Source organism: Podarcis pityusensis, assembly GCF_964106645.2.
Source record: "Podarcis pityusensis genome assembly, chromosome: 11".
NCBI lineage: Eukaryota > Metazoa > Chordata > Lepidosauria > Squamata > Lacertidae > Podarcis > Podarcis pityusensis.
This window is the reverse complement of record NC_138036.1, coordinates 1,182,386-1,191,302: the sequence shown is the minus strand read 5'-3', so window position 1 is coordinate 1,191,302 and position 8,917 is coordinate 1,182,386. Positions and strand designations below refer to the sequence as shown.

Here is an 8,917-nt window from a genome sequence, read left to right as displayed (position 1 = left end):
GCTGCAGTCTGCCGCCCCCCTCCCGCCCCCCAGGCCACAGTTCCGCCAGAGCCTGACTGTCAACACGCGGGTGGGAGTTAGGATGTAGCTCCATCCCCTCCCCTCCCCAGCCCCCTCCAGACTGGGGCAACAACCTAGACAGATCTGGGGCTGGAGGAGGAGGCGGAGGGGGCGTGGGGCGTGGTGGGGCGGAGTGGGGTGGGGGAGTGTTTGTCCTGCGGGAAGCGGAGCCCGCCCGAAGCTGCCTTTCCCTCTCCGGCGGCGGGCAGGGAACTGGCGCAGAATCCGCAGTTCTCAGCGAATGAGGGAGCTCAGGGAGGGGCTGGGTTGAGACGGGGAGGGGGGCGGGTGTCATTAGTGCTTCCCAGCAAAAGCAGCTTCCTTTCCAGGCGGGGAGGAGAGAGAGGCAGGCTGGGGACTGACTGGTGCAGGAAGCCCGGAGCAGGCGGAGTTGGTGGTCTGGCTCCCTTCCCTTCCTTGCGCATCCCTCTCGCTCGCCCGCCGCTGCATCCCTCCTGCATCCTTGGAGAGAGAGCGGTCCTTGGGTACCAGCGTCCTCGGAACCTGCCCGCCGCGGCTCCTTTCCTGGGCTGTCCTCTCCTGCTGCTGCTCCCATCCTCGGAAAGCGCTCCGGGGTACCGCCCTGCCCTCTCTCCGCCCTGCATCTCCCGGAGAGAGCGCGCAGCATCCCTCCTCTTGGGTACCAGCCTCGGCATCCCAGCCCGCATCTCCGAGGAGTGCAGCGGCGGTGCCTCTCTCAATGCAAGGGCGACCACGGTGATGGGCTTGGAGTGGGCAGCTTGTTAGGTGTGGAACCGAGGCAGACCACCTCAGGTGAGCGGATCGCAACAGGGCAGGGGGGGAGGGTCGTTTTGCGGAGCCCTGCCCTCTGCAGACAGGGTGGGAAAGCGCTGGTCCAGGGGTCTCTGGAAGGCAGGTGGGACCCAGTGCCTACGAGAAAGTGAGGGGGCAGGGCTATCTAAGGAGAGTCTTGGTCCAGAGAGGACCCCCGGGATTAAGGATGCTTAATTAAGGTGGGAGGTGCGATGGATGCTGTCCTGGCTCCAGGGACTGACCTGGATTGAGACCTTTAAAAAAAACTGCATTTGACCATCATCATGCCCCCGGCTGACACTTCCAAAGTAATAAATCATAACTGGAAAGCGGGTTCTTTTGCATGCTGGGTGTCGCACAGACTGCATAAGCAGAGAACCCTCCTAGGAAGGGGCAGTGCAGGCTGGGTGGGTCGCAGAGAGACGTGGCTGAGTTTTGGGTGGGCTGCATCATTGAGATGCATCTCTGGCCTGAGGCTGGCATCGTGCTGCGAGAGGGAAGTGGCACGAACATGCCCCCTGCAATGTGTCGTGCGAAGGGGTGGAGGATCCCTTGTTGTGACGCAAGAGTGGCTGGTCAAGGTGAGCGAGGGGCCGGCTGCTGGTTTCACAAGCAGGCTCTGTTGGTCGGGCAGCCACTGCAGCGCTCCTGGCCATGGGCAGAGTTGAGAAGCTGGGGCTGCCTGCCTTTTGCCATGAGGAATGAAGCCCTTCTCAAAGCCTTCCCCACAAGGCATGGTCCCTCGCATAGAAAAGATCCAAATCCACTTTGCACTACCGCTAACCACTACTCCCCACCCCCTCAAAGCCCCCCAGGTCATAGGGCTGCTTGGTTTGAAAGAAAAGAGGGCACCAGAATTGTGCCCATGTGGGCAACCCTCCATGCCAGGGGGCCTTGGGCATCCTGGGCAGGTGCAAGAGGTTTATAGGAAGCTGCCTTACACTGAGTCAGATCATTCGTCTATCCAGCTCATTTTGCCTGCACTGACTGGCAGCAGCTCTCCATGGTTTCAGACAAGGAGTATCGCCCCCTCCCCATACCTAGAGATGTTATTGGGGATTGATCCTGGGCCCTTCTGCATGCAAGGCAGGTGCTCTAACCACTGAGCTATGGCCCTTCCCCAAAAGGCAAGTGTCCACACAGGAGAGGACACCGAGCAGAGCAAAAGCTTCCGCCTGAGTTGGTGCCTGCCTCTCTCTCACTGCCCATTGCATTTTGTCTGGTCCACAGGAAAGTCATCAAAAGGAAACAAATTCTGGGTGTAAAAGCTACACAGCCGGGGAACGCGAAGTTCGGGGGGTGGAGGTAGGAGTGGGCGCAACACCTTAATTCTGTGTGAATGGGTGCAGTGCCTTAACTCTGCTCCTTGACACCCGGAATACACAGAGCCCGATCTGTGGGCAGCATCCCAGCCAAGCAGCCTTCTGACCTGAGTCTGCAGCACTTCAGATTTATCTTTTCCTTCCCATACTTCACGTTGGTGGCCAAAAAAAATCAATGAAAACCCCATCATTCTATTCTGAAGGGGCAGTTGCTTGTTTTGAGAACAGGAGCACAGAATACCTCACCACCCAACACACCCACGCTTCTGCAGCGATCTCTCTGAACTGCAGACTCACCAAAAGGCATCTCTCTCATTGTCTGGTGAATGAAGAATTCAGGGAGATGGAAATAATATAATTCTGCATCCAGTAGGTAAAGGGGATCCAAAGATATTTGTGCCTGAAGAAAAGCCCCCTAGGAATTAAATCTGTGTTGGTGGCTGGGTGGAGTGGGGGCCAGTAGAGGAGCCAAGGCAGGGTCCTGGTTACCAGTGAGGGTATCAATGTCACCAGGAGGTCAGGGAAAGATAACTGGGTGCCACGCATGTTTGGGTAAAGAGGATGCAAGGAGCTTAGCCAGATGGAGCAAACCAGGCCTGTGATTGATTGACATCCTATCCCCTTTTAAAATGTGTTGGGGGGGTTATTTGGTTGTTTTTGTTCTGTATTTTATCCTGTGAACTGCCCTGAGGCCTGCGGGTGATATATACATTTAATAAAGAATAATAATTTTAATAATCCAAAGAGTGGTGACAGAAGCAGAATGTTGGAGGAAAGGGCAACATATTGATCCATAGACGGTTTGTGTGGGATTCCTTTGTGAGAATAGATGATATCACCCAACAGGACAGCTGTGCAGACAGCAGAACGTGACGTGCACCAGAGACACTTGTGAAGTGTGTTGTGCTACAGAGGAGAGCCAGGTGCCCAAGGATAATGTGAGAGATCGCCGTCTGTGCAGCAGCACTTGCAAGGAAAGTGGGAAGGGGCTGGTGCAGAACAAATGGAACAGGAGCCAGCAATGTGATCCTGCAGCTCAAAAGGCCAAGGGTGTTTAAGTTGCAGCCTCAGAAATAGATGCTCCCAAGGTACAGGATGTAACCATCTTGCTTTCTCCAGCACAGGTAAAATCCCATTTGGAAAACTGTGTTCCATTCTAGGCAGCCAGCCAGAGAAAACAGACAGGGCTGCCTATTTTTAAAAAGAGGTGTTTAAAAGAGCTAACAGTTTTCCATCGATCCCAAAGTTTATTCATCTCAGGACATTTGCTGCACTAAAGAACACTGGCTCCAGAGGGCTTTTTCTTGGCTTGGTTGGAGAGCTGAATTTCAGGTAAACCTTAGCAGAGTTAGGCCAGTTTGGGGCATCAGGACTCTCATCAGGCTTGTGGTGGGTAAAAGAAAAACAGAGAAGAACGAATAGAGAAGGGGCGTGGTCTTAAGAGACACCAGGGCATGTGCAGAGCACCTATTGCTTCCCAAATCTCAGGATATGGCTCCTAGGTGACAGGACTGAGGCACCTGAGTCAATCTCATTTGCAGCCATCAATTTTGTTATCTTCCAGAGAAGCTTGCTATCAGTTTCAAAGGGAGGTTTGAAATGTGATCAGATTCTGCTGCGAGTCTTTTAGGTTGGAAGGTTCAGGTCGGGTAAAAGGAAGCTCTTCTTCCTGCAAGACGTAGTTAAACTATGGAACTCCCTCACACAGGAGGTGGCGAGGCCCACCATCTTAATCTCTGATGCCGTGGTTTCTCAGCTGAGAGAGGAAAGGACTCTGCTCATGCTCAGAGGCCCCTTCTGCTTAACCCTTGATAACAAACTCGTCGGCGTATGGTGTGTGCAGCTCCCCAAGTGTGTAGGTTTGTGGCAGTGCCGTTTTGTGCTGGAAGAAATTCAGTCAGACTCCAACTCCTCAGACAGTTCAGTCCTTTACTGGCAGGTCCAAATCGTTAAGGCAGTTTCACTATATACAGGATTCCCCATGATCCCTAGTGGAAGCTTCAGGCTACAAATGCAAAGCAAGTACGACTCAAAGCATACATACAGCACAGAGCTCAGCACCAATCTAGCAGCGCTTTCTCTCAGCGAAGCAAAGAGGACGTGTTCAGCCCCCTCTTAATAGACCCAAGAATGACCACACCCTTTGACAGTGGCCAGATCACAGTGACCTACTTGGCTGGTGGCCAGGTCAGTGACCTTCAAACTAATTACAAAACCTGTAGGTGCAAGATAAAGGAAGCCCATTCACCAGATTTTCCTTAACAGCAATTAAAGGAACCTCAACAAAACTAATTTCACACATTCTCGGGTTCGAGCCCTGAGTCAAATCAAGACGTTGGGTGACGGTGGGGCAGAGAGGGTGTCCTAAACCGCCTCTCATTCCTGAACTAGATGTGAGTTTTTGTCTTTTGCCTCTATGGGTTGGCCACAGAATCACGGAACGGTAGAGTTGGAAGGGACCCCAGTGCCATAGCTGTCAATGTTTCCCATTTTAAAAGGGAAATTCCCTTATTCCGAATAGGATTCCTTGTAAGAAAAGGAAAAAGTTGACAGCAATGCCCAGTGATCACCCAGCCCAACCCCCTCTAATTCAGGGATCAGAACAGGTCACACACATTCCCAAGTGACCCAGTGGCTCATTCATACATGAGATCCCTCAACACAATTTAAAATACTACTGCAATCTGAATCCCAGGCAGGGACCTGTGGCAGTGGAGGCATATCATTTAAATAACAATATAAAATAATTTATTATTTATACCCCGCCCATCTGGCAGCTTCATTAGGATGGCTCTACTCACTTTGGTCAGGCTTATGGAATTACGTTCCTATGCCCACCATTGCCTCTGGTGCCCCCTGTTATTGGTCTCTCTCCCTTCTGACCTCTCAGTCCCCTTGGCCTGCTGATCAGGCAGTTTGTCCAACCAAGTGATCAAGTTGTGAGTGCTGCACACACCTTGGTTTGAGGGAAACCTGGATCACATCTGGCAGGCAGAAGCCTGCTGAGATGAGACACCTCTAAGAACCAGGGATGACCCCATTGGCTTTATTCCCAAGTCATCCAGCAGTGCCAGGAAACACGCCTCCTTCTCAATAAGGCTGCCAAGTGAAGCTCTACGCTTTGGACAGCTCCACGGCGGGCAGAAATCCAACAGGTACGGCATGCGTCAGTATACCTGTGTGGCCGGGAAGCTGCCACGGGGCCAAGGGGAACGTGCCAGCTCCATCCCCTGGGAAGGCAGAGACCTAGAATTGTTTTGGGTGAGATATTGCCGCTGGGTTTCTTGGATGTGTCAGGAGCCAAACTGCAGACGCCTCGTCCCTTTGTGTGCCAGCTGGCTTCTTGCAGCAAAATGTCAGTTTGCAAAGACAATGGAAGCTCTGGAATAAAAGCAGGCCATGAATCAAGCTCCCTCGGCTGCCTCTGAAATTAACAGTCCATTCATCTCCAGCTTCCTGGTCGACAATTCATGGGAGGATCCCATTCATCCTCTCTCGGTTTTTGCCCTAAAATTATTCAAATGTGTGATGCAATTGAATGTGGCTCCCAAATGGCCAACCCCAAAGTGCTGCCTTCATTATGGGGTATTATTTACACAGTACCATTAGAGTGCCGGGCACTTCACAGAGCCCAAGAGGACTGGTCCCTGCCCCGAAGGAGCTTACAATCCACTTGGTGAAGCAGTAGAGGAAGAGGAGAGACTAGCAAATGAAACCTGGGTCCTTTTCCATTCCATATACTTTGGCTGCACAGACATCATACTTCTAAAGCCCATTCCAACACACACACACACACACACACACACACACACACACACAAGTATTCTGGGAACTTTGGCTCTGTTGGGAGTGAACTACAGCTCCCAAGATTATTTGGGGAGGGTGTGTGGTGTTTGCACAGCCTCCATCTTCACCCCAGTATGGAGAGCCAGTGTGGTGTAGTGGTTAGAGCGGTGGACTCGTAATCTGGGGAACCGGGTTTGCGTCTCCGCTCCTCCACATGCAGCTGCTGGGTGACCTTGGGCCAGTCACACTTCTCTGAAGTCTCTCAGCCCCACTCACCTCACAGAGTGTTTGTTGTGGGGGAGGAAGGGAAAGGAGAATGTGAGCCGCTTTGAGACTCCTTAAAGGGAGTGAAAGGCGGGATATCAAATCCAAACTCTTCTTCTCTTCTTCAGTATAATTTGGAAAATGGACCTACATTAGTCGTGCTCATTCACTTTGGTGGGTCTGTTCTCTGCGGCGCTAGCACCAGATATAGCCCAGAAGGTGAGCCAAAGGTGTCTCAGAAAAGGGGAGTTTTGAGGATGGATTTAAGGGAAGGGGGAGGCACCTGTCCTTGAAGCATGTGGGGCAGCAAGGGGAGAAGGGTGGAATTGCTTGAAGGAGGAGGAGTTCTTCGGATGGGCATGGAGGGCAGTGGAGCAGCTGAGTGGTCAGGGGTGGAATTTACTTCACTGGAGGTTTTTAAGCAGAGGTTGGATGGTACGGTTGCCATGTGTCCTCTTTTTCCAGGACACATCCTCATTTTCGAGGGTAAAATTTCTGCCCAGGTGGATTTTTCAAATTTGCCATAATGTCTCTGGCTATACTTTCTGGATAAGGCATAGACATAACTGGTGGCTGAAGACTTGCTTTCCTCTTCTCTTTTCCTGACCTCACCCCCCTCACAGATTCTATAGGCTACATATAGTAAGGTTACCAGATTTTTTTCATTGAATCTGGGGACACTTTTCAGCTTCAATGGATTTTGTATGGGGACTGATTTGTAAATCCAGGGACTGTCCCCAGAAAACGGGGACATCTGGTAACCTTAACATCTAGTAAAGGTAAAGGGACCCCTGACCATTAGGTCCAGTCGCGGACAACTCTGGGGTTGCAGCACTCATCTTGCTTTATTGGCCGAGGGAGCCGGCGTACAGCTTCCGGGTCATGTGGCCAGCATGACTAAGCCGCTTCTAGCAAACCAGAGCAGCACATGGAAATGCCGTTTACCTTCCCGCCGGAGCGGTACCTATTTATCTACTTGCACTTTGATGTGCTTTAGAACTGCTAGGTTGGCAGGAGCAGGGACCGAGCAACGGGAGCTCACCCCGTCGTGGGGATTCGAACCACGACCTTCTGATCAGCAAGCCCTAGGCTCTGTGGTTTAACCCACAGCGCCACCTGCGTCCCATTAACATCTAGTAGGGGTATTTAAAATGGGAGTTCTCATAGCGTCCTCTTTTTTGCTCTTCATAATATGGCCACCCTAGGATGGCCATCTGTCATGGATGCTTTAGCTGAGGTTCCTGCATTGCAGGGGGTTGGACTAGATGACCCTCAGGTTCCCTTCTGACTCCTATGATTCTATGATCTGGACTGGCTTTCAGGCTCCTGAGTCCCTTTCCCTAAAGTCTTAGGGAAGCTGCTCTCTCTGTGCTTTACAACAATGCCTTTCTCTTGAAGACGCTGCGGTGGGAGGGGCCGCCAACATGCAACCAGAATTCTTTAAGATCCTGGAGAAGTTATTCACCCACCCACCCACCCCGCTCCTATTCCCAAGAAGCAGTTTCAAGGGGGGGGGGGTCTTGGGGTTGCAATCTGGGAGGGAGAGTGCTGCTGATCCATTCCTTGTGAACAGACAGCCTGTTAAAGAGGTGTTGCCGACTCTTTGCAATTCATAGTCATTTGCATTCCTTTGCCTGTGGGTTTGTTGCTTTCACAGAACCCTAGAGTTGGCAGGGACCCCCAAATGCCATCTAGTCCAACCCCCTGTGGTGGCAGGAATCACAGCTAAGGAATCCCTGTCGGGTGGGAAATGCTGGAGTCTGGCCTGAGACTTCAGGGGGAAAGTGCATTGGCAACAGAGACAGACGCCAGCCTCTGCAAGCAGCATGCATCTGAGTGGCAGACGACAGGGCAGTATTGCCTCTTTTGGCACTCATGTCTTGCTTTTGGGCTTCCTCTGGGGGCAGCTGGTTGGGCACTGCAGAAACAGGAGACTGGACCCAGTAGGCCCCCTTCAGTCTCATCCCACAACCCGGATCATCTCCTGTTCTTGTGCTTTTCTGTTCCAAAGCAGGGATCCTTTGTCCCCCACCCCTGCAGATGTTGCTGGACCACAGCTCAGCATCCTTGACCACTGGCTTGGCCACAACCAGCAGCCTAGGGTGCAATTGCCCTTCTGGTTGATCTGGTTCCAGAGTCCCATGCCAAGAGAAGGGCAGCGGTTGTGTCTCTAGTGACACACACACACACACATTCCTTGGACTTTCACAGAAATATACGAAGGCACCAAAGGAAAGTTTGAAAGAATATTGGAAGCTAGATATTCAGGAACAGATTTTAGATGAAGATTGGGAAAGAATCTTTTGGCAACCACCCTTTGTTGCGACCTCTAGGATAATCCAGGAACAAGGGTTGAAGTTGGTACAAAAATGGTATTATGGTAAAGTTATATCATATTACAAAATCTGGAAGTAAGAATTGCTGGAGGAAATGTGAAGTGATGGGAACGTACAGTCATATGTGGTGGGATTGTCCGTTAGTTCATGAATTCTGGAAACAGATTGGTATAGAAATATTGGGAATTGTGGGTAGGAAGGTGGAAATATCTAAATTAATGGTTCTTATTAGCCTGAGTAGCACCGAGTTAGAAACAAAAGAGGAATGTAAATGGGTAAAATTGATGGTAATTGCAGCCAGACAGGTTATAGCGAGTAATTGGAAAAACGCAGAAGAGCTAGGGGTGAACCAATGGAGGAAAAAACTGAAAAATA

General features: G+C 51.4%; 1 protein-coding gene across 1 annotated transcript in view; it reads left to right on the top strand.

Moving 5' to 3' along the window:
* Nucleotides 1-634: 634 nt before the first annotated feature.
* Nucleotides 635-8,917, top strand: part of PHF24 (PHD finger protein 24) — a 33,490-nt gene continuing 25,207 nt past the window's right edge. Inside the window, exon 1 of the mRNA XM_080973601.1 lies at nt 635-834. The gene's annotated coding sequence lies outside the window, so the exon portion shown is untranslated. The remainder of the gene's footprint in view (nt 835-8,917) is intronic.